The sequence below is a fragment of the Cryptomeria japonica genome, unplaced genomic scaffold (assembly GCF_030272615.1).
Source record: "Cryptomeria japonica unplaced genomic scaffold, Sugi_1.0 HiC_scaffold_225, whole genome shotgun sequence".
Classification (NCBI taxonomy): domain Eukaryota; kingdom Viridiplantae; phylum Streptophyta; class Pinopsida; order Cupressales; family Cupressaceae; genus Cryptomeria; species Cryptomeria japonica.
Genome location: NW_026729047.1, coordinates 180,001 through 202,500, shown reverse-complemented (window position 1 = coordinate 202,500; position 22,500 = coordinate 180,001). Strand labels below are relative to the sequence as shown.

At 60.9% G+C, this 22,500-nt stretch overlaps 2 non-coding genes across 2 annotated transcripts; both read right to left on the bottom strand.

Annotated features, from left to right (window-relative positions):
- Positions 1-3,063: 3,063 nt before the first annotated feature.
- On the bottom strand, positions 3,064-3,182 carry LOC131868936 (5S ribosomal RNA). Its single transcript, XR_009367337.1, has one exon. It is a non-coding gene; the product is annotated as a 5S ribosomal RNA (ribosomal RNA).
- Positions 3,183-10,941: 7,759 nt separating this feature from the next.
- Positions 10,942-11,060, bottom strand: LOC131868942 (5S ribosomal RNA). The gene has a single exon (XR_009367343.1). It is a non-coding gene; the product is annotated as a 5S ribosomal RNA (ribosomal RNA).
- Positions 11,061-22,500: the final 11,440 nt, after the last annotated feature.

Here is a 22,500-nt window from a genome sequence, read left to right as displayed (position 1 = left end):
CCCGGGAGTGCTTCGAAGTGTGCTCCAAGGTGCTGCGTGCACGTTGTCGGAGCCCGGTTTGCCCCGGGTGCGCACCTCGCGTGCACCTTCGTCGGGGTGGGCACCTTGGCTGGGTTTGCCCCGGCTGCGCTCCGAAGCGGGGTTATTGGAGCGCCGCCTCTTTTTTTGTCGGAGCGTTTGGTGGGGTTTCTCGCATTGGCTCTTCCGAGGCCCGGTTGCCACCCTGGCGCGCACGAAGTCGGAAGTAGGGTTAATTGCCCGGGTGCGCACCTTTGCCAGGGTGGGCACCTTACCTGGGCTGCGCACCAGGGCGGGCTCAAGATGGCACGCGCGTTCCGTTTTTTTCACTATCTTTCAAAACGGAAATTTTAAAATCTCCTTTTTTTTTTGCCTTTTCTGGAAATTAGTGAAGGCAGCGCATCAAAGGTGCGCACCTCGCTGCCCACCTTGGTGTGCTCTGAGGTGCGCACCCGGGAGCGCTACGAAGTGTGCTCCAAGGTGCGGCGTGCACGTTGTCGGAGCCCGGTTTGCCCCGGGTGCGCACCTCGCCTGCACCTTGGCCGGGGTGGGCACCTTGGCTGGGTTTGCCCAGGGTGCGCTCCGAAGCGGGGTTACTGGAGCGCCCCCTCTTTTTTTGTCAGAGCGTTTGGTGGGGTTTCTCGCATTGGCTCTTCCCAGGCCCGGTTGTTGGGTGCGCTCCCACCCTGGCGCGCGCGAAGTTGGAAGTTGGGTTAATTGCCCGGGCGCGCACCTTCGCCAGGGTGGGCACCTTGGTGCGCACACCTTGGCTGGGCTGCGCACCAGGGCGGGCTCAAGATGGCACCAGCATTCCCTTTTTCTCACTATCTTTCAAAACGGAAATTTTAAAATCTCGTTTTTTTTTTGCCTTTTATGGAAATTAGTGAAGGCATCGCATCAAAGGTGCGCACCTCGCTGCCCACCTTGGTGTGCTCCGAGGTGCCCACCACGGTGCGCAACGCCGGTGCGAACCCGGGAGCGCCCCGATGTGTGCTCCAAGGTGCGGCGTGCACGAAGTCGGACCCCGGTTTGCCCCGGGTGCGCACCTCGCGTGCACCTTGGTGCGCACACCTTGGCTGGGTTGCGCGGCCTGGTGGGCACCATGGTGCGCACCAAGGAGCGCTCCGAAGTGTGCTCCAAGGTGCGGCGTGCACGAAGTCGGAGCCCGGTTTGCCCCGGGTACGCACCTCGCGTGCACCTTCGCCGGGGTGGGCACCTCGGCTGGGTTGCGCGCCCTGGTGCGCACCAAGGAGCGCTCCGAAGTGTGCTCCAAGGTGCGGCGTGCACGAAGTCGGAGCCCGGTTTGCCCCGGGTGCGCACCTCGCGTGCACCTTCGGCGGGGTTGCGCGCCCTGGTGGGCACCATGGTGCGCACCAAGGAGCGCTCCGAAGTGTGCTCCAAGGTGCGGCGTGCACGAAGTCGGAGCCCGGTTTGCCCCGGGTGCGCACCTCGCGTGCACCTTCGGCGGGGTTGCGCGCCCTGGTGGGCACCATGGTGCGCACCAAGGAGCGCTCCGAAGTGTGCTCCAAGGTGCGGCGTGCACGAAGTCGGAGCCCGGTTTGCCCCGGGTGCGCACCTCGCGTGCACCTTCGCCGCGGTGGGCACCATGGCGTGCACGAAGTCGGAGCCCGGTTTGCCCCGGGTGCGCACCTCGCGTGCACCTTCGCCGGGGTGGGCACCTCGGCTGGGTTGCGCGCCCTGGTGCGCACCAAGGAGCGCTCCGAAGTGTGCTCCAAGGTGCGGCGTGCACGAAGTCGGAGCCCGGTTTGCCCCGGGTGCGCACCTCGCGTGCACCTTCGCCAGGGTGGGCACCTCGGTGCGCACACCTTCTCAATGTTTTCTTGCCTTTTCTGGAAATTGGTGAAGGCAGCGCATCAAAGGTGCGCACCTCGGTGTGCTCCGAGGTGCGAACCCGAGAGCGCTCCGAGGTGCCCACGAAGTCGAAAGTCGGGTTAATTGCATTGTTTTCCCCGGGTGCGCTCCGAGGTGCGCAACATCGGCGCGCACCAAGGAGGGCTCCGAAGTGTGCTCCAAGGTGCGCACGATGGCGTGCACCTCTGGTGCGCACGATTCGGAGCTCGGTTTGACCGGGGTGCGCACACCTTGGCTGGGTTGCGCACCTTTTGTGCGCTCCAAGGTGCGCACGAAGTCGGAGCTCGGTTTGCCCCGGGTGCGCACCTTCGCCAGGGTGCGCACCTTGATGCGCACGCCTTGGCTGGGCTGCGCACCTTGGTGGGCGCCATGGTGCGCACCTTTCGTGCGCTCCAAGGTGCGCACGAAGTCGGAGCTCGGTTTGCCCCGGGTGCGCACCTTGGTGGGCGCCATGGTGCACTCCGAGGTGCCCAAGATTGGTGCGCACCAAGGAGCGCTCCGAAGTGCGCTCCAAGGTGCGCGCGAAGTCGAAAGTTGGGTTAATTGTCCGGTTTGCCTCGGGTGCGCACCTTGCGTGCACCTTCGCCAGGGTGGGCGCCTTGGTGCGCACACCTTGGCTGGGCTGCGCACACCTTGGCACCCGCGTTTCCTTCATTTTAAATTTTTTTTTTTTACAATCTCTCAAGTGGGAAATTCTATAATCTCAACTTTTTTTGCCTTTTCAGGAAACTTTTGAATGGAGCGCATCATTGGTGCGCTCCGAAGTGTGCTCCAAAGCTCTCTCCAGCTGCGTGCACCTGCCCCGGCCGCGCACCCGGCCCCGCCCAGCTTCGCTCACCTGTCCCGGGCGTCTGGTGCGGAACCTTAGAGTAAGAAACATCACCGTGCACCTTGGCCAACGTGCGCGACTCGACCGAGCGCGCACTGGCCGAGGTGCACACCGATTTCACCTGGGTGCGCGCGCAGCACCTCGGGCGCACCGGGGTGCGCGCACAACGCCCGGGTTGCACCGTGGCCTGTGTGCTCGGGGCGCCTCGGGTGCGCGCTCGGTGTCGCCCCCGCGCGCGCGGTAGTGCGGGCAGCGCACCCCGGCCCGGCCCGGCCCCGACGAGAACGCAAACGGGCAAAAGGTTTATTCAAATAGCATTGCGATGCCCGGCGAAAAACTAAAAAAGGGTGCAACACCGGGACTTCCCGGGAGGTCACCCATCCCAGTACTACTCCGGCCCAAGCGCGCTTAACTGCGGAGTTCTGATGGGATCCGGTGCACTAACGCTGGTATGATCGCACCCGTTATGAGCTTGTCGCAGTGTGTACTTAGCAAACCGCGACCCACGTGCGAATCCACCCCGGCCACCCACCCCCGTCGAGGTGCACACCCTCCCTCGCGAAGTGCGCCCCGTTCGCCAAGTGTGAGCCCTGCCCGGGTGCGCGCACCTTGCTAGGGCGTCGGGTGTGCACCCGGCCCGGCCTACGTGCGTGCACCTGTAGGGGGCGTCGTGTGCGTGCAGTGTCCCGTCTGCAACGCGGTGCCCACACACCACCTCGGGCGCAACGACCTGCGCTCACATGTGGGCCGAGTGCACCTTGGTGCATGTTCGGGGCGCCTCGGGTGCACGCTCGATCTTGCCCCGGTGCACCAAGGCGCTCGGTTTGCCCCGGGTGCGCACTTGGTGCAAGGTGGGCACCCAAAATAGGGATCAAGCACCAAAACACAAGTTTCGGGATGCAAAATGGGACCCAAGGACCACAAATGCGTTCCAAGACCCATGATGGGTCCACGAGAACAAAAATGTGTTCCGAGACTTAATAAACAAATATTGGGTTTTAGGAGAAGAAACATGCTCTGATGCCCAAAACGAGAATCGACCCCGAAAAGGCCACAGGCCAAAAGTGGGATGCGAGACAAAAAAAAATGGGACCCGAGGACCAAAATTGGGTTCCCAGGTCGAAGACAGGGCAACCGGACAAGAAACGACCTCTAAGGCTCGAAATGAGTCCCGACGACTAAAACTTGACAAGAAGCACCCATCAGGCACCCAACTCGACACCCATGGGATGCCGACCCACCCGGGCTTCCACCTAGCACACCTTGGCACCCACCCACCCTCGCACCCAACCTCGCACCCAACTTAGCACCTTTGAACCCACATTGGCACTCACCATGACCCTGGCACCTTGGAACCCACATTGGCACTCACCTTGACCCTGGCACCCACCTTTGCACTCACCTTGGGACCCACCCTGGCTCCCACCTCGGCACCCACCCAGACACCCACCTTGGTTCCTTGGCACCCACCTTGGATCCTTGGCACCCACCCCGACACCCACCTTGGCACGCAACTTGGCTACTTGCCACCCACCTTGGCTCCTTGACGCCCACCCCGACAACCACCCCGTGACCTACCCTGGCTAGGGTTGGTGCACACCCACCCTGGTGCCCACCTTGGCACCCACCCTATGACCCACCTTGGCACGCACCTTAGTACCCACCCCGTTACCCACCCTAGGACCCACCCCGTGACCCACCTTGGCCAGGGTGGGTGCCTTGGTGCGCACAACTTGCCTGGGCTGCACACCAGGGCGGGCTCAAGATGGCACCCGCGTTCCGTTTTTTTCACTATCTTTCAAAACGGAAATTTTAAAATCTCATTTTTTTCTTTTTTTTGCCTTTTCTGGAAATTAGTGAAGGCAGCGCATCAAAGGTGCGCAATGCTGGTGCGAACCCGGGAGCGCTCCGATGTGTGCTCCAAGGTGCGGCGTGCACGAAGTCCGAGCCCGGTTTGCCCCGGGTGCGCACCTCGCGTGCACCTTCGCCGGGGTGAGCACCTTGGCTGGGTTGCGCGCCCTGGTGCGTACCAAGGAGCGCTCTGAAGTGTGCTCCAAGGTGCGGCGTGCACGAAGTCGGAGCCCGGTTTGCCCCGGGTGTGCACCTCGGGTGCGCACCTCGCGTGCACCTTCGCTGCGGTGGGCACCTTGGCTGGGTTGCGCGCCTTGGTGGGCACCATGCAGTGCACGAAGTCGGAGCCCGGTTTGCCCCGGGCGCGCACCTCCGCCAGGGTGGGCACCTTGGTGCGCACAACTTGCCTGGGCTGCGCATCAGGAAGGGCTCAAGATGGCACCCGCGTTCCGTTTTTTTCACTATCTTTCAGAACGGAAATTTTAAAATATCGTTTTTTTTTGCCTTTTCTGGAAATTAGTGAAGGCAGCGCATCAAAGGTGCGCAACGCTGGTGCGAACCTGGGAGCGCTCCGATGTGTGCTCCAAGGTGCGGCGTGCACGAAGTCGGAGCCCGGTTTGCCTCGGGTGCGCCCTGGTGGGCACCATGGTGCGCACCAAGGAGCGCTCCGAAGTGTGCTCCAAGGTGCGGCCTGCACGAAGTCGGAGCCCGGTTTGCCCCGGGTGTGCACCTCGGGTGGGCACCTTGGTGCGCATGCCTTGCCTGGGCTGCGCACCAGGGCGGGCTCAAGATGGCACCCGCGTTCCTTTTTTTTCACTATCTTTCAAAACGGAAATTTTAAAATCTCATTTTTTTTTGCCTTTTTCTGGAAATTAGTGAAGGCAGCGCATCAAAGGTGCGCACCTCGCTGCCCACCACGGTGCGCAACGCCGGTGGGCACCCGGGAGTGCTTCGAAGTGTGCTCCAAGGTGCTGCGTGCACGTTGTCGGAGCCCGGTTTGCCCCGGGTGCGCACCTCGCGTGCACCTTCGTCGGGGTGGGCACCTTGGCTTGGTTTGCCCCGGCTGCGCTCCGAAGCGGGGTTATTGGAGCGCCGCCTCTTTTTTTGTCGGAGCGTTTGGTGGGGTTTCTCGCATTGGCTCTTCCGAGGCCCGGTTGCCACCCTGGCGCGCACGAAGTCGGAAGTAGGGTTAATTGCCCGGGTGCGCACCTTTGCCAGGGTGGCACCTTACCTGGGCTGCGCACCAGGGCGGGCTCAAGATGGCACGCGCGTTCCGTTTTTTTCACTATCTTTCAAAACGGAAATTTTAAAATCTCCTTTTTTTTTTGCCTTTTCTGGAAATTAGTGAAGGCAGCGCATCAAAGGTGCGCACCTCGCTGCCCACCTTGGTGTGCTCTGAGGTGCGCACCCGGGAGCGCTACGAAGTGTGCTCCAAGGTGCGGCGTGCACGTTGTCGGAGCCCGGTTTGCCCCGGGTGCGCACCTCGCCTGCACCTTGGCCGGGGTGGGCACCTTGGCTGGGTTTGCCCAGGGTGCGCTCCGAAGCGGGGTTACTGGAGCGCCCCCTCTTTTTTTGTCAGAGAGTTTGGTGGGGTTTCTCGCATTGGCTCTTCCCAGGCCCGGTTGTTGGGTGCGCTCCCACCCTGGCGCGCGCGAAGTTGGAAGTTGGGTTAATTGCCCGGGCGCGCACCTTCGCCAGGGTGGGCACCTTGGTGCGCAAACCTTGGCTGGGCTGCGCACCAGGGCGGGCTCAAGATGGCACCAGCATTCCCTTTTTCTCACTATCTTTCAAAACGGAAATTTTAAAATCTCGTTTTTTTTTTGCCTTTTATGGAAATTAGTGAAGGCATCGCATCAAAGGTGCGCACCTCGCTGCCCACCTTGGTGTGCTCCGAGGTGCCCACCACGGTGCGCAACGCCGGTGCGAACCCGGGAGCGCCCCGATGTGTGCTCCAAGGTGCGGCGTGCACGAAGTCGGACCCCGGTTTGCCCCGGGTGCGCACCTCGCGTGCACCTTGGTGCGCACACCTTGGCTGGGTTGCGCGGCCTGGTGGGCACCATGGTGCGCACCAAGGAGCGCTCCGAAGTGTGCTCCAAGGTGCGGCGTGCACGAAGTCGGAGCCCGGTTTGCCCCGGGTGCGCACCTTCGCCGCGGTGGGCACCATGGCGTGCACGAAGTCGGAGCCCGGTTTGCCCCGGGTGCGCACCTCGCGTGCACCTTCGCCGGGGTGGGCACCTCGGCTGGGTTGCGCGCCCTGGTGCGCACCAAGGAGCGCTCTGAAGTGTGCTCCAAGGTGCGGCGTGCACGAAGTCGGAGCCCGGTTTGCCCCGGGTGTGCACCTCGGGTGCGCACCTCGCGTGCACCTTCGCTGCGGTGGGCACCTTGGCTGGGTTGCGCGCCTTGGTGGGCACCATGCAGTGCACGAAGTCGGAGCCCGGATTGCCCCGGGCGCGCACCTCCGCCAGGGTGGGCACCTTGGTGCGCACAACTTGCCTGGGCTGCGCACCAGGAAGGGCTCAAGATGGCACCCGCGTTCCGTTTTTTTCACTATCTTTCAGAACGGAAATTTTAAAATCTCGTTTTTTTTTGCCTTTTCTGGAAATTAGTGAAGGCAGCGCATCAAAGGTGCGCAACGCTGGTGCGAACCTGGGAGCGCTCCGATGTGTGCTCCAAGGTGCGGCGTGCACGAAGTCGGACCCCGGTTTGCCCCGGGTGCGCACCTCGCGTGCACCTTGGTGCGCACACCTTGGCTGGGTTGCGCGCCCTGGTGGGCACCATGGTGCGCACCAAGGAGCGCTCCGAAGTGTGCTCCAAGGTGCGGCGTGCACGAAGTCGGAGCCCGGTTTGCCCCGGGTGCGCACCTCGCGTGCACCTTCGCCGCGGTGGGCACCATGGCGTGCACGAAGTCGGAGCCCGGTTTGCCCCGGGTGCGCACCTCGCGTGCACCTTCGCCGGGGTGGGCACCTTGGTGTGCAGACCTTGGCTGGGTTGCGCGCCCTGGTGGGCACCATGGTGCGCACCAAGGAGCGCTCCGAAGTGTGCTCCAAGGTGCGGCCTGCACGAAGTCGGAGCCCGGTTTGCCCCGGGTGTGCACCTCGGGTGGGCACCTTGGTGCGCATGCCTTGCCTGGGCTGCGCACCAGGGCGGGCTCAAGATGGCACCCGCGTTCCTTTTTTTTCACTATCTTTCAAAACGGAAATTTTAAAATCTCATTTTTTTTTGCCTTTTTCTGGAAATTAGTGAAGGCAGCGCATCAAAGGTGCGCACCTCGCTGCCCACCACGGTGCGCAACGCCGGTGGGCACCCGGGAGTGCTTCGAAGTGTGCTCCAAGGTGCTGCGTGCACGTTGTCGGAGCCCGGTTTGCCCCGGGTGCGCACCTCGCGTGCACCTTCGTCGGGGTGGGCACCTTGGCTGGGTTTGCCCCGGCTGCGCTCCGAAGCGGGGTTATTGGAGCGCCGCCTCTTTTTTTGTCGGAGCGTTTGGTGGGGTTTCTCGCATTGGCTCTTCCGAGGCCCGGTTGCCACCCTGGCGCGCACGAAGTCGGAAGTAGGGTTAATTGCCCGGGTGCGCACCTTTGCCAGGGTGGGCACCTTACCTGGGCTGCGCACCAGGGCGGGCTCAAGATGGCACGCGCGTTCCGTTTTTTTCACTATCTTTCAAAACGGAAATTTTAAAATCTCCTTTTTTTTTTGCCTTTTCTGGAAATTAGTGAAGGCAGCGCATCAAAGGTGCGCACCTCGCTGCCCACCTTGGTGTGCTCTGAGGTGCGCACCCGGGAGCGCTACGAAGTGTGCTCCAAGGTGCGGCGTGCACGTTGTCGGAGCCCGGTTTGCCCCGGGTGCGCACCTCGCCTGCACCTTGGCCGGGGTGGGCACCTTGGCTGGGTTTGCCCAGGGTGCGCTCCGAAGCGGGGTTACTGGAGCGCCCCCTCTTTTTTTGTCAGAGCGTTTGGTGGGGTTTCTCGCATTGGCTCTTCCCAGGCCCGGTTGTTGGGTGCGCTCCCACCCTGGCGCGCGCGAAGTTGGAAGTTGGATTAATTGCCCGGGCGCGCACCTTCGCCAGGGTGGGCACCTTGGTGCGCACACCTTGGCTGGGCTGCGCACCAGGGCGGGCTCAAGATGGCACCAGCATTCCCTTTTTCTCACTATCTTTCAAAACGGAAATTTTAAAATCTCGTTTTTTTTTTGCCTTTTATGGAAATTAGTGAAGGCATCGCATCAAAGGTGCGCACCTCGCTGCCCACCTTGGTGTGCTCCGAGGTGCCCACCACGGTGCGCAACGCCGGTGCGAACCCGGGAGCGCCCCGATGTGTGCTCCAAGGTGCGGCGTGCACGAAGTCGGACCCCGGTTTGCCCCGGGTGCGCACCTCGCGTGCACCTTGGTGCGCACACCTTGGCTGGGTTGCGCGGCCTGGTGGGCACCATGGTGCGCACCAAGGAGCGCTCCGAAGTGTGCTCCAAGGTGCGGCGTGCACGAAGTCGGAGCCCGGTTTGCCCCGGGTACGCACCTCGCGTGCACCTTCGCCGGGGTGGGCACCTCGGCTGGGTTGCGCGCCCTGGTGCGCACCAAGGAGCGCTCCGAAGTGTGCTCCAAGGTGCGGCGTGCACGAAGTCGGAGCCCGGTTTGCCCCGGGTGCGCACCTTCGCCGCGGTGCGCACCATGGCGTGCACGAAGTCGGAGCCCGGTTTGCCCCGGGTGCGCACCTCGCGTGCACCTTCGGCGGGGTTGCGCGCCCTGGTGGGCACCATGGTGCGCACCAAGGAGCGCTCCGAAGTGTGCTCCAAGGTGCGGCGTGCACGAAGTCGGAGCCCGGTTTGCCCCGGGTGCGCACCTCGCGTGCACCTTCGGCGGGGTTGCGCGCCCTGGTGGGCACCATGGTGCGCACCAAGGAGCGCTCCGAAGTGTGCTCCAAGGTGCGGCGTGCACGAAGTCGGAGCCCGGTTTGCCCCGGGTGCGCACCTCGCGTGCACCTTCGCCGCGGTGGGCACCATGGCGTGCACGAAGTCGGAGCCCGGTTTGCCCCGGGTGCGCACCTCGCGTGCACCTTCGCCGGGGTGGGCACCTCGGCTGGGTTGCGCGCCCTGGTGCGCACCAAGGAGCGCTCCGAAGTGTGCTCCAAGGTGCGGCGTGCACGAAGTCGGAGCCCGGTTTGCCCCGGGTGCGCACCTCGCGTGCACCTTCGCCAGGGTGGGCACCTCGGTGCGCACACCTTCTCAATGTTTTCTTGCCTTTTCTGGAAATTGGTGAAGGCAGCGCATCAAAGGTGCGCACCTCGGTGTGCTCCGAGGTGCGAACCCGAGAGCGCTCCGAGGTGCGCAACATCGGCGCGCACCAAGGAGGGCTCCGAAGTGTGCTCCAAGGTGCGCACGATGGCGTGCACCTCTGGTGCGCACGATTCGGAGCTCGGTTTGACCGGGGTGCGCACACCTTGGCTGGGTTGCGCACCTTTTGTGCGCTCCAAGGTGCGCACGAAGTCGGAGCTCGGTTTGCCCCGGGTGCGCACCTTCGCCAGGGTGCGCACCTTGATGCGCACGCCTTGGCTGGGCTGCGCACCTTGGTGGGCGCCATGGTGCGCACCTTTCGTGCGCTCCAAGGTGCGCACGAAGTCGGAGCTCGGTTTGCCCCGGGTGCGCACCTTGGTGGGCGCCATGGTGCACTCCGAGGTGCCCAAGATTGGTGCGCACCAAGGAGCGCTCCGAAGTGCGCTCCAAGGTGCGCGCGAAGTCGAAAGTTGGGTTAATTGTCCGGTTTGCCTCGGGTGCGCACCTTGCGTGCACCTTCGCCAGGGTGGGCGCCTTGGTGCGCACACCTTGGCTGGGCTGCGCACACCTTGGCACCCGCGTTTCCTTCATTTTAAATTTTTTTTTTTTACAATCTCTCAAGTGGGAAATTCTATAATCTCAACTTTTTTTGCCTTTTCAGGAAACTTTTGAATGGAGCGCATCATTGGTGCGCTCCGAAGTGTGCTCCAAAGCTCTCTCCAGCTGCGTGCACCTGCCCCGGCCGCGCACCCGGCCCCGCCCAGCTTCGCTCACCTGTCCCGGGCGTCTGGTGCGGAACCTTAGAGTAAGAAACATCACCGTGCACCTTGGCCAACGTGCGCGACTCGACCGAGCGCGCACTGGCCGAGGTGCACACCGATTTCACCTGGGTGCGCGCGCAGCACCTCGGGCGCACCGGGGTGCGCGCACAACGCCCGGGTTGCACCGTGGCCTGTGTGCTCGGGGTGCCTCGGGTGCGCGCTCGGTGTCGCCCCCGCGCGCGCGGTAGTGCGGGCAGCGCACCCCGGCCCGGCCCGGCCCCGACGAGAACGCAAACGGGCAAAAGGTTTATTCAAATAGCATTGCGACGCCCGGCGAAAAACTAAAAAAGGGTGCAACACCGGGACTTCCCGGGAGGTCACCCATCCCAGTACTACTCCGGCCCAAGCGCGCTTAACTGCGGAGTTCTGATGGGATCCGGTGCACTAATGCTGGTATGATCGCACCCGTTATGAGCTTGTCGCAGTGTGTACTTAGCAAACCGCGACCCACGTGCGAATCCACCCCGGCCACCCACCCCCGTCGAGGTGCACACCCTCCCTCGCGAAGTGCGCCCCGTTCGCCAAGTGTGAGCCCTGCCCGGGTGCGCGCACCTTGCTAGGGCGTCGGGTGTGCACCCGGCCCGGCCTACGTGCGTGCACCTGGAGGGGGCGTCGTGTGCGTGCAGTGTCCCGTCTGCAACGCGGTGCCCACACACCACCTCGGGCGCAACGACCTGCGCTCACATGTGGGCCGAGTGCACCTTGGTGCATGTTCGGGGCGCCTCGGGTGCACGCTCGATCTTGCCCCGGTGCACCAAGGCGCTCGGTTTGCCCCGGGTGCGCACTTGGTGCAAGGTGGGCACCCAAAATAGGGATCAAGCACCAAAACACAAGTTTCGGGATGCAAAATGGGACCCAAGGACCACAAATGCGTTCCAAGACCCATGATGGGTCCACGAGAACAAAAATGTGTTCCGAGACTTAATAAACAAATATTGGGTTTTAGGAGAAGAAACATGCTCTGATGCCCAAAACGAGAATCGACCCCGAAAAGGCCACAGGCCAAAAGTGGGATGCGAGACAAAAAAAAATGGGACCCGAGGACCAAAATTGGGTTCCCAGGTCGAAGACAGGGCAACCGGACAAGAAACGACCTCTAAGGCTCGAAATGAGTCCCGACGACTAAAACTTGACAAGAAGCACCCATCAGGCACCCAACTCGACACCCATGGGATGCCGACCCACCCGGGCTTCCACCTAGCACACCTTGGCACCCACCCACCCTCGCACCCAACCTCGCACCCAACTTAGCACCTTTGAACCCACATTGGCACTCACCCTGACCCTGGCACCTTGGAACCCACATTGGCACTCACCTTGACCCTGGCACCCACCTTTGCACTCACCTTGGGACCCACCCTGGCTCCCACCTCGGCACCCACCCAGACACCCACCTTGGTTCCTTGGCACCCACCTTGGATCCTTGGCACCCACCCCGACACCCACCTTGGCACGCAACTTGGCTACTTGCCACCCACCTTGGCTCCTTGACGCCCACCCCGACAACCACCCCGTGACCTACCCTGGCTAGGGTTGGTGCACACCCACCCTGGTGCCCACCTTGGCACCCACCCTATGACCCACCTTGGCACGCACCTTAGTACCCACCCCGTTACCCACCCTAGGACCCACCCCGTGACCCACCTTGGCCAGGGTGGGTGCACCCACCCTGGTGCCCACCTTGGCACCCACCCATCCTAGCACCCAGCCTGTGACCGGGCTTGGAACCCAACCTTGCACCCGCACCCGTCTTGGCCAGTGTGGGTGCGCACCCATCCTGGCACCCACGTTGTGACACACCCTTTAACCCACGCACCCTAGCACCCACGTTGGCACCCACCTTGGAACCCAACCTAGCAACTTGGCACCCACCCCGTGACCCACCTTGGCATCCACCATAGCAGTCGCCGACTTGGCACCCACCTCGGCACCCACCTTGACACTTGTGGACCCACCTTGCCACTCACCCTAGCATCGACCCATCCTAGCACCCACCCTGGCACCTTTGCACGCTAGCACTCACCCATCCTAGCACCTAACCTGTGACCCACCTTGACACTCACCCTCGCACCCACCTTGGAACCCAACCTAGCACCCACCCACCCTGACACCAACCCTAGCACCTACCCACCCTTGCACCCACCCTGTGACCCATCTTGGCACCCACCCATCCTACCACTCAACCTATCACCCACCTTCTCACCCACCTTGGCATCCACCTTAGCACCCACCCACACTGGCACCTTGGCACCCACCTCGGGCAAGGTGGGTGCACACCCACCCTGGCACCCAATTTAGAACCCACCGAGCATGTTACCCACCTTGGCACCCACATTGCAGCCCACCCTAGTACCCACCCTATGACCCACATTGGCATCCACACCCTAGCACCCAGGCACCTCGACACCCGCCTTGACACCCACCCTAGCACTGAACCTGTGACCCACCTTGGAACTCACCCTAGAACCCACCCACCCTGTGAACCACCTTGGCATCCACCTTAGCACCCACCCACCTTGGCACCCACTCTAGCACTCACCCATCCTAACACCCAACTTGTTACCCACCTTGGCACCCGCCCTCGCGTCCACCTTGAAACCCACCCTAGCACCCACCCACGCAGGAGCCCACCTTGGCACCCAACCTAACACCCACGCATCCTGGCACCCAACTTGTGACCCACCTTGGAACCCACCCTAGTACCCACCTTTGAACCCACTATATCACCAACCCACCTTGGCACCCACCCTATGACCCTCTTTGGAATCCACCCTAGCACGCACCCACCCTGGCACCCACCATGGAGCGCACCCTAGCACCCACCCACCTCGGCACGCACCTCAACACCCACCTTGGTGTGCGCACTGCGCCAACCTCTCAAAGACCCTATGTGGTGCGCTCCAAAGTGTACACCTTTGGTGCGCTCCAAGGTGCGCACCTTTGGTGCACACCGAGGTGCACACCAAAGTGTGCACCGAGGTGAGCACCAAAGTGCACTCCAGGGTGCACACCAAGGCGTGCACCTTTGGTGCGGTCAATGCAAACGAATTCGGAAGTTGGGGTCGATGTCCTAATCGCTGCTGCAGACTACACGTATGAGAATCGGACAAATAGCTTTATATAGGGGAGGTGTTGCGTTTGATGGGTCGACTCCCCTGGTTGTGTGCACTGCACCAACTTCAAAGACCCTGTCTTGTTTAAGAAGTCAAAAGTTGGGGTGGATGTCCTAATCATTGCTGCAGTCTACGCATGTATGAGAATCAGACAAATAGCTTATATAGGGGAGGTGTTGCATTCGGTGGGTTGACTCCCCTGGTTGTGCGCACTGCGCCAACCTCAAAGACCCCGCATAGCAGAAGAAGTCGGAAGTCGGATTTTGGTGAGCACCAAGGCGTGCACCTTTGGTGCGGTCAACGCAGACGAATTCAGAAGTTGGGGTGGATGTCCTAATCGTTGTTGCAGGCTACACATGTATGAGAATCAGACAAATAGCTTATATAGGGGAGGTGTTGGGTTTGATGGGTCAACTCCCTTGGTTGTGCGCATTACGCCAACCTCAAAGACCTTGTTTTCGTTAAGAAGTCAAAAGTTGGGGTCAATGTCCTAATGGCTCCTGCAGGCTACACATGTATGAGAATCGGACAAATAGCTTATATAGGGGAGGTGTTGGGTTTGATGGGTCGACTCCCCTGGTTGTGCGCATTACGTCAACCTCAAAGACCTTGTTTTCGTTAAGAAGTCAAAAGTTGGGGTCGATGTCCTAATTGCTCCTGTAGACTACACATGTATGAGAATCAGACAAATAGCTTATATAGGGGAGGTGTTGGGTTTGATGGGTTGACTCCCCTAGTTGTTCGCATTACACCAACCTCAAAGACCTTGTTTTCGTTTAGAAGCCGAAAGTTGGGGTCGATGTCCTAATTGCTCCTGCAGGCTACGCATGTATGAGAATCAGACAAATAGCTTATATAGGGGAGGTGTTGGGTTTGATGGGTCGACTCCCCTGGTTGTGCGCATTGCGCCAACCTCAAAGACCCTGCATTGCGGATGAAGTCGAAAGTCAGAGTTTGGTGTGCTACAAGGTGTGGTCGAAGGTGCTCACCTAGGTGTGCACCTTTGGAGCACAGGAAAAGTGCCCTCCAAAAGTGCGCACCTTTGGAGTGCACAAAAGTGCCCTCCAAAAGTGCGCACCTTTGGAGCGCAGAAAAGTGCCCTCCAAAAAGTGCCCTCCAAAAGTGCGCACCTTTGGAGCGCAGAAAAGTGCCCTCCAAAAAGTGCCCTCCAAAAGTGCGCACCTTTGGAGCGCAGAAAAGTGCCCTCCAAAAAGTGCCCTCCAAAAGTGCGCACCTTTGGAGCGCAGAAAAGTGCCCTCCAAAAAGTGCCCTCCAAAAGTGCGCACCTTTGGAGCGCAGAAAAGTGCCCTCCAAAAAGTGCCCTCCAAAAGTGCGCACCTTTGGAGCGCAGAAAAGTGCCCTCCAAAAAGTGCCCTCCAAAAGTGCGCACCTTTGGAGCGCAGAAAAGTGCCCTCCAAAAAGTGCCCTCCAAAAGTGCGCACCTTTGGAGCGCAGAAAAGTGCCCTCCAAAAAGTGCCCTCCAAAAGTGCGCACCTTTGGAGCGCAGAAAAGTGCCCTCCAAAAAGTGCCCTCCAAAAGTGCGCACCTTTGGAGCGCAGAAAAGTGCCCTCCAAAAAGTGCCCTCCAAAAGTGCGCACCTTTGGAGCGCAGAAAAGTGCCCTCCAAAAGTGCGCACTTTTGGTGCGCACCAAGGCGCTGGTTCGGTCGTTGCAGGCGAGTTCGGAAGTTGGGGTCGATGTCCTGAGCGGAGGTGCAAACTACACAGGTGTCGGAATCGGACAAATAGCTTATATAGGGGAGGTGTATGCTTCGATGGGTCGACTCCCCAGGTTGAGCGCACCGCGCCAACCTCAAAGACCCTACGGTATGGATGAAGTCGGAAGTTGGGTCCGATGACCGATTCGATTAGTAGGTATGCTCATGAGGTCGGAATTTGGGTCCGATGACCTGCCATGTGCAGGAAGGCGAATGTTGACACTGTGCGTTGCAAGGTGCACACCAAGGCGCTGGTGCGGTCTTTTTAGTCGAGTTCGGAAGTTGGGGTCGATGTCCTGATCGGAGGTGCAAGCTACACAGGTGTGGGAATCGGACAAATAGCTTATATAGGGGAGGTGTATGCTTCGTTGGGTCGACTCCCCGGGTTGAGCGCACCGCGCCAACCTCAAAGACCCTACGGTATGGATGAAGTCGGAAGTTGGGTCCGATGACCGATTCGATATGTAGGCATACTCGCGAGGTCGGAATTTGGGTCCGATGACCTGCCACGTGCAGGAAGGCGAATGTTGGCACTGTGCGTTGCAAGGTGCGCACCAAGGCGCTGGTTCGGTCGTTGGAGGCGAGTTCGGAAGTTGGGGTCGATGTCTTGATCGGAGGTGCAAACTACACAGGTGTGGGAATCGGACAAATAGCTTATATAGGGGAGGTGTATGCTTCGTTGGGTCGACTCCCCGGGTTGAGCGCACCGCGCCAACCTCAAAGACCCTACGGTATGGATGAAGTCGGAAGTTGGGTCCGATGACCGATTCGATATGTAGGCATACTCGCGAGGTCGGAATTTGGGTCCGATGACCTGCCATGTGCAGGAAGGCGAATGTTGGGACTGTGCGTCGCAAGGTGCGCACCAAGGCGCTGGTGCCGTCGTTGCAGTCGAGTTCGGAAGTTGGGGTCGATGTCCTGGTCAGAGGTGCAAACTACACAGGTGTGGGAATCGGACAAATAGCTTATATAGGGGAGGTGTATGCTTCGATGGGTCGACTCCCTGGGTTGAGCGCACCGCGCCAACCTCAAAGACCCTACAGTATGGATGAAGTCGGAAGTTGGGTCCGATGGCCGATTCGATACGTAGGCATATTGGCGAGGTCTGAATTTGTGTCCGATGACCTGCCATGCGCAGGAAGGCGGAATTTGGGTCCGATGACCGAGTTGATGGCGTGCCATGCGCAGAAAGGCGGAATTTGGGTCCGATGACCGAGTTGATGTTGATGGCCCGCCATGCACAGGAAGGCGGAATTTGGGTCCGATGACCGATTTGAAGGCGTGCCATACGCAAAAAGGCGGAGTTTGGGTCCGATGACCGAGTTGATATTGATGGCCCGCCATGCGCAGGAAGGCGGAATTTGGGTCCGATGACCTGACATACGCATGGAGTCCGACTCGGGGGCCGATGTTCGATTCGATGACTTGCATTGTGGGTAAAGTCGGAAGTTGTGGTCTTTGACCCGATTCGATGACCAGACTTCGGCTGCTTGAGAATCGGACAAATAACTTATATAGGGGAGGTAGTGTTCTCGAGCATCCTCCCCCCGTGCCCGTTTATGTCGATTGATGCTGGTGCTCGACTGGTTGGAGCGCTCGGATGCAAAAATCTTGCACCAGGATTTATCGATTGTGATGGACACGGCAAGTCTCCTGATTGCTATGCAGGAGCTCATCGTGAATCTCTATGCGGCCTTGGTATGGACTCGACCTGCGGAATGGTTCGGCAATGGTAGTCGCTCCAACACGTCCTTGCAATGGCCACAGAGGTGATTCGACTAGAGCTCCAGTCTAGCTTTTGGGTTGCTTGGCGGACTGGTATAGCCGCGATCGAGTTCCGGCCATGAACGTTTTAGATAGCTCTTGGGCTTTCTGGGACGGAAGTCGGAAGTTTGGGCTGTTGTCCGATTTGATGACCATTCTTCGGATGTGTGAGAATCGGACAAATAACTTATATAGGGGACTGTGTTGTCTCACGCAGCCCCCTCCGTGCCCCTCTATCTCGACCGATGTTGGTGCTTGAAAGGGTTGGGATCGCTCGGATTTATAAACGTGCACCACCATTTGTCGAGTGTGAGGGACGCGGCAGGTCTCCTAAATGCTATGCGGGCGCTCTCTGAGAATCTCTATCCGGCCTCGACACAGACTAGTCTTGCTGAATGGTTTGGCACTGGTAGTCGATCCAACACGTCGTTGTTGTGGCCGCCTAGGCGATTCGATTCGAGCCCCCGTCTAGCTTTTGGGTTGCTTGGCGGATTTTGCCCTATCCGCAAGTGAGCTCGGTCCCTAAACGTTCGAGAAACCCGATTGCTATGCGCCGACTCTCTTTCTTGCGAGCCTCCATCTAGCTTTTGGGTCTCTACGGAACGGAAGTCGGAATCTGGGACCGTTGTTTGATTCGACGAGGCAGACTACGGTTGTGCGAGAATCGGACAAATAACTTATATAGGGGAGGTGTTGACTGGAGCATTCTCCCCCGTGCCCCTCTAACTCGACCAATGCTGGCGCTCGAACGGTGGTAGCGCTCGGATTTTCATTGAGCGCCAGCATTGGTCGATTTAGAGGGGCATGCGAGATTCCCGAATGCTATGCGAGGGCTCTAACGGAAATGTCTATTGGTTTCGGTATGGATGCAATTGCGAGTGGTTCGGCAAAGGTAGTCGTTCCGATGCGTCCATGTCGTGGCCAAATCGATAATTCGATTTGAGCCCTCGTATAGCATTTGGGTCTCTCGATGTGATTCCGCATTCCAGTCCCTTTGGGCACTGCTTGAGCCGCATCCCAGGGGGTTCCCTTCCCAATAATCTGCCTCGCAACCCGATTGCTATGCGGTGAGGCTCCTCGGCCGCCTCGGAACTATCTGTGTATCAGACGCATCGCGGGATAAGGGGTTGGCAACGGTAGTCGCCCCAAGCGCGTCCGATGCTTGGACCATTCCGAGGCGGCCCTGAAGCCTCTTCCGTCTAGCCGTTGGGTCCTTCTCGCCGCATCCCTCGCCTCGCACCCCGATTGCTATGCGGTGAGGCTCCTCGGCCGCCTCGGAACTATCTGTGTATCGGACGCGTCGCGGGATAAGGGGTTGTCACTGGTAGTCGCCCCAAGCGCGTCCGATGCTTGGACCATTCCGAGGCGGCCCTGAAGCCTCTTCCGTCTAGCCGTTGGGTCCTTCTCGCCGCATCCCTCGCCTCGCACCCCGATTGCTATGCGGTGAGGCTCCTCGGCCGCCTCGGAACTATCTGTGTATCGGACGCGTCGCGGGATAAGGGGTTGTCATTGGTAGTCGCCCCAAGCGCGTCCGATGCTTGGACCATTCCGAGGCGGCCCTGAAGCCTCTTCCGTCTAGCCGTTGGGTCCTTCTCGCCGCATCCCTCGCCTCGCACCCCGATTGCTATGCGTTGAGGCTCCTCGGCCGCCTCGGAACTATCTGTGTATCGGACGCGTCGCGGGATAAGGGGTTGTCACTGGTAGTCGCCCCAAGCGCGTCCGATGCTTGGACCATTCCGAGGCGGCCCTGAAGCCTCTTCCGTCTAGCCGTTGGGTCCTTCTCGCCGCATCCCTCGCCTCGCACCCCGATTGCTATGCGGTGAGGCTCCTCGGCCGCCTCGGAACTATCTGTGTATCGGACGCGTCGCGGGATAAGGGGTTGTCACTGGTAGTCGCCCCAAGCGCGTTCGATGCTTGGACCATTCCGAGGCGGCCCTGAAGCCTCTTCCGTCTAGCCGTTGGGTCCTTCTCGCCGCATCCCTCGCCTCGCACCCCGATTGCTATGCGGTGAGGCTCCTCGGCCGCCTTGGAACTATCTGTGTATCGGACGCGTCGCGGGATAAGGGGTTGTCACTGGTAGTCGCCCCAAGCGCGTCCGATGCTTGGACCATTCCGAGGCGGACCCGAAGCCTCTTCCGTCTAGCCGTTGGGTCCTTCTCGCCGCATCCTTCGCCTCGCACCCCGATTGCTATGCGGTGAGGCTCCTCGGCCGCCTCGGAACTATCTGTGTATCGGACGCGTCGCGGGATAAGGGGTTGTCACTGGTAGTCGCCCCAAGCGCGTCCGATGCTTGGACCATTCCGAGGCGGACCCGAAGCCTCTTCCGTCTAGCCGTTGGGTCCTTCTCGCCGCATCCCTCGCCTCGCACCCCGATTGCTATGCGGTGAGGCTCCTCGGCCGCCTTGGAACTATCTGTGTATCGGACGCGTCGCGGGATAAGGGGTTGTCACTGGTAGTCGCCCCAAGCGCGTCCGATGCTTGGACCATTCCGAGGCGGACCCGAAGCCTCTTCCGTCTAGCCGTTGGGTCCTTCTCGCCGCATCCCTCGCCTCGCACCCCGATTGCTATGCGGTGAGGCTCCTCGGCCGCCTTGGAACTATCTGTGTATCGGACGCGTCGCGGGATAAGGGGTTGTCACTGGTAGTCGCCCCAAGCGCGTCCGATGCTTGGACCATTCCGAGGCGGACCCGAAGCCTCTTCCGTCTAGCCGTTGGGTCCTTCTCGCCGCATCCCTCGCCTCGCACCCCGATTGCTATGCGGTGAGGCTCCTCGGCCGCCTTGGAACTATCTGTGTATCGGACGCGTCGCGGGATAAGGGGTTGTCACTGGTAGTCGCCCCAAGCGCGTCCGATGCTTGGACCATTCCGAGGCGGCCCCGAAGCCTCTTCCGTCTAGCCGTTGGGTCCTTCTCGCCGCATCCCTCGCCTCGCACCCCGATTGCTATGCGGTGAGGCTCCTCGGCCGCCTTGGAACTATCTGTGTATCGGACGCGTCGCGGGATAAGGGGTTGTCACTGGTAGTCGCCCCAAGCGCGTCCGATGCTTGGACCATTCCGAGGCGGCCCTGAAGCCTCTTCCGTGTAGCCGTTGGGTCCTTCTCGCCGCATCCCTCGCCTCGCACCCCGATTGCTATGCGGTGAGGCTCCTCGGCCGCCTTGGAACTATCTGTGTATCGGACGCGTCGCGGGATAAGGGGTTGTCACTGGTAGTCGCCCCAAGCGCGTCCGATGCTTGGACCATTCCGAGGCGGACCTGAAGCCTCTTCCCTCTAGCCGTTGGGGCTTTCTCGCCGCATCCCTCGCCTCGCACCCTGATTGCTATGCTGTGAGGCTCCTCGGCCGCCTTGGAACTATCTGTGTATCGGACGCATCGCGGGATAAGGGGTTGGCAGTGGTAGTCGCCCCAAGCGCATCCGATGCTTGGACCATTCCGAGGCGGCCCTGCAGCCTCTTCCGTCTAGCCGTTGGGGCCATCTCGCCGCATCCCCCACCTCGCACCACGATTGCTATGCGGTGAGGCTCCTTGGCCGCCTCGGAACTATCTGTGTATCGGACGCATCGCGGGATAAGGGGTTGTCACTGGTAGTCGCCCCAAGCGCGTCCGATGCTTGGACTATTCCGAGGCGGCCCTGCAGCCTCTTCCGTCTAGCCGTTGGGGCCATCTCGCTGCATCCCCCACCTCCTCGGCCGCCTCGGAACTATCTGTGTATCGGACGCATCGCGGGATAAGGGGTTGGCAGTGGTAGTCGCCCCAAGCGCGTCCGATGCTTGGACTATTCCGAGGCAGCCCTGCAGCCTCTTCCGTCTAGCCTTTGGGGCCATCTCGCCGCATCCCTCGCCTCGCACCCCGATTGCTATGCGGTGAGGCTCCTCGGCCGCCTGGGAACTATCTTCGTATCGGACGCATCGCGGGATAAGGGGTTGTCACTGGTAGTCGCCCCAAGCGCGTCCGATGCTTGGACTATTCCGAGGCGGCCCTGTGGCCTCTTCCGTCTAGCCGTTGGGGCCATCTCGCCGCATCCCCCACCTCGCACCCCGATTGCTATGCGGTGAGGCTCTTCGGCCGCCTTGGAACTATCTTCGTATCGGACGCATCGCGGGATAAGGGGTTGTCACTGGTAGTGGCCCCAAGCGCGTCCGATGCTTGGACTATTCCGAGGCGGCCCTGCAGCCTCTTCCGTCTAGCCGTTGGGGCCATCTCGCCGCATCCCCCACCTCGCACCCCGATTGCTATGCGGTGAGGCTCCTCGGCCGCCTTGGAACTATCTTCGTATCGGACGCATCGCGGGATAAGGGGTTGTCACTGGTAGTCGCCCCAAGCGCGTCCGATGCTTGGACTATTCCGACGCGGCCCTGTGGCCTCTTCCGTCTAGCCGTTGGGGCCATCTCGCCGCATCCCCCACCTCGCACCCCGATTGCTATGCGGTGAGGCTCCTCGGCCGCCTTGGAACCATCTTCGTATCGGACGCATCGCGGGATAGGGGGCTGTCACTGGTAGTCGCCCCAAGCGTGTCCGATGCTTGGACCATTCCTAGGCGGCCCTGAAGCCTCTTCCGTCTAGCCGTTGGGGCCTTCCCGCCCCATCCCTCGCCTCGCACCCCCGATTGCTATGCGGTGAGGCTCCTCGGCCGCCTTGGAACCATCTGTGTATCGGACGCATCGCGGGATAAGGGGTTGGCACTGGCAGTCGCCCCAAGCGCGTCCGATGCTTGGACCATTCCGAGGTGGCCCTGAAGCCTCTTCCGTCTAGCCGTTGGGGCCTTCCCGCCCCATCCCTCGCCTCGCACCCCGATTGATATGCGGTGAGGCTCCTCGGCCGCCTTGGAACTATCTGTGTATCGGACGCATCGCGGGATAAGGGGTTGGCACTGGTAGTCGTCCCAATCGCATCCGATGCTTGGACCATTCCGAGGCGGCCCTGCAGCCTCTTCCGTTTAGCCGTCGGGGCCTTCCCGCCGCATCCCTCGCCTCGCATCCCGATTCCTATGCGGTGAGTCTTCTCGGCCGCCGCGGAACTATACCTGTTATTGCTACTGCATCCTTCGGCTGGTAACCTCCTCTGCCGCCTTGGAACGTTCTCTTTGTCGGACGCGTCGCGGGATAAGGGGTTGGCACTGGTAGTCGCCCCAAGCGCGCCCGATGCATAGACCGCTCCGAGTCGACCTTGCTTTCAGCCTCTCACATGCATAGACCTCTCTGAGTCGACCCTGCAGCCTCTCACGTTTAGCCTTTGGAATCTCGCCTCACAACATGATT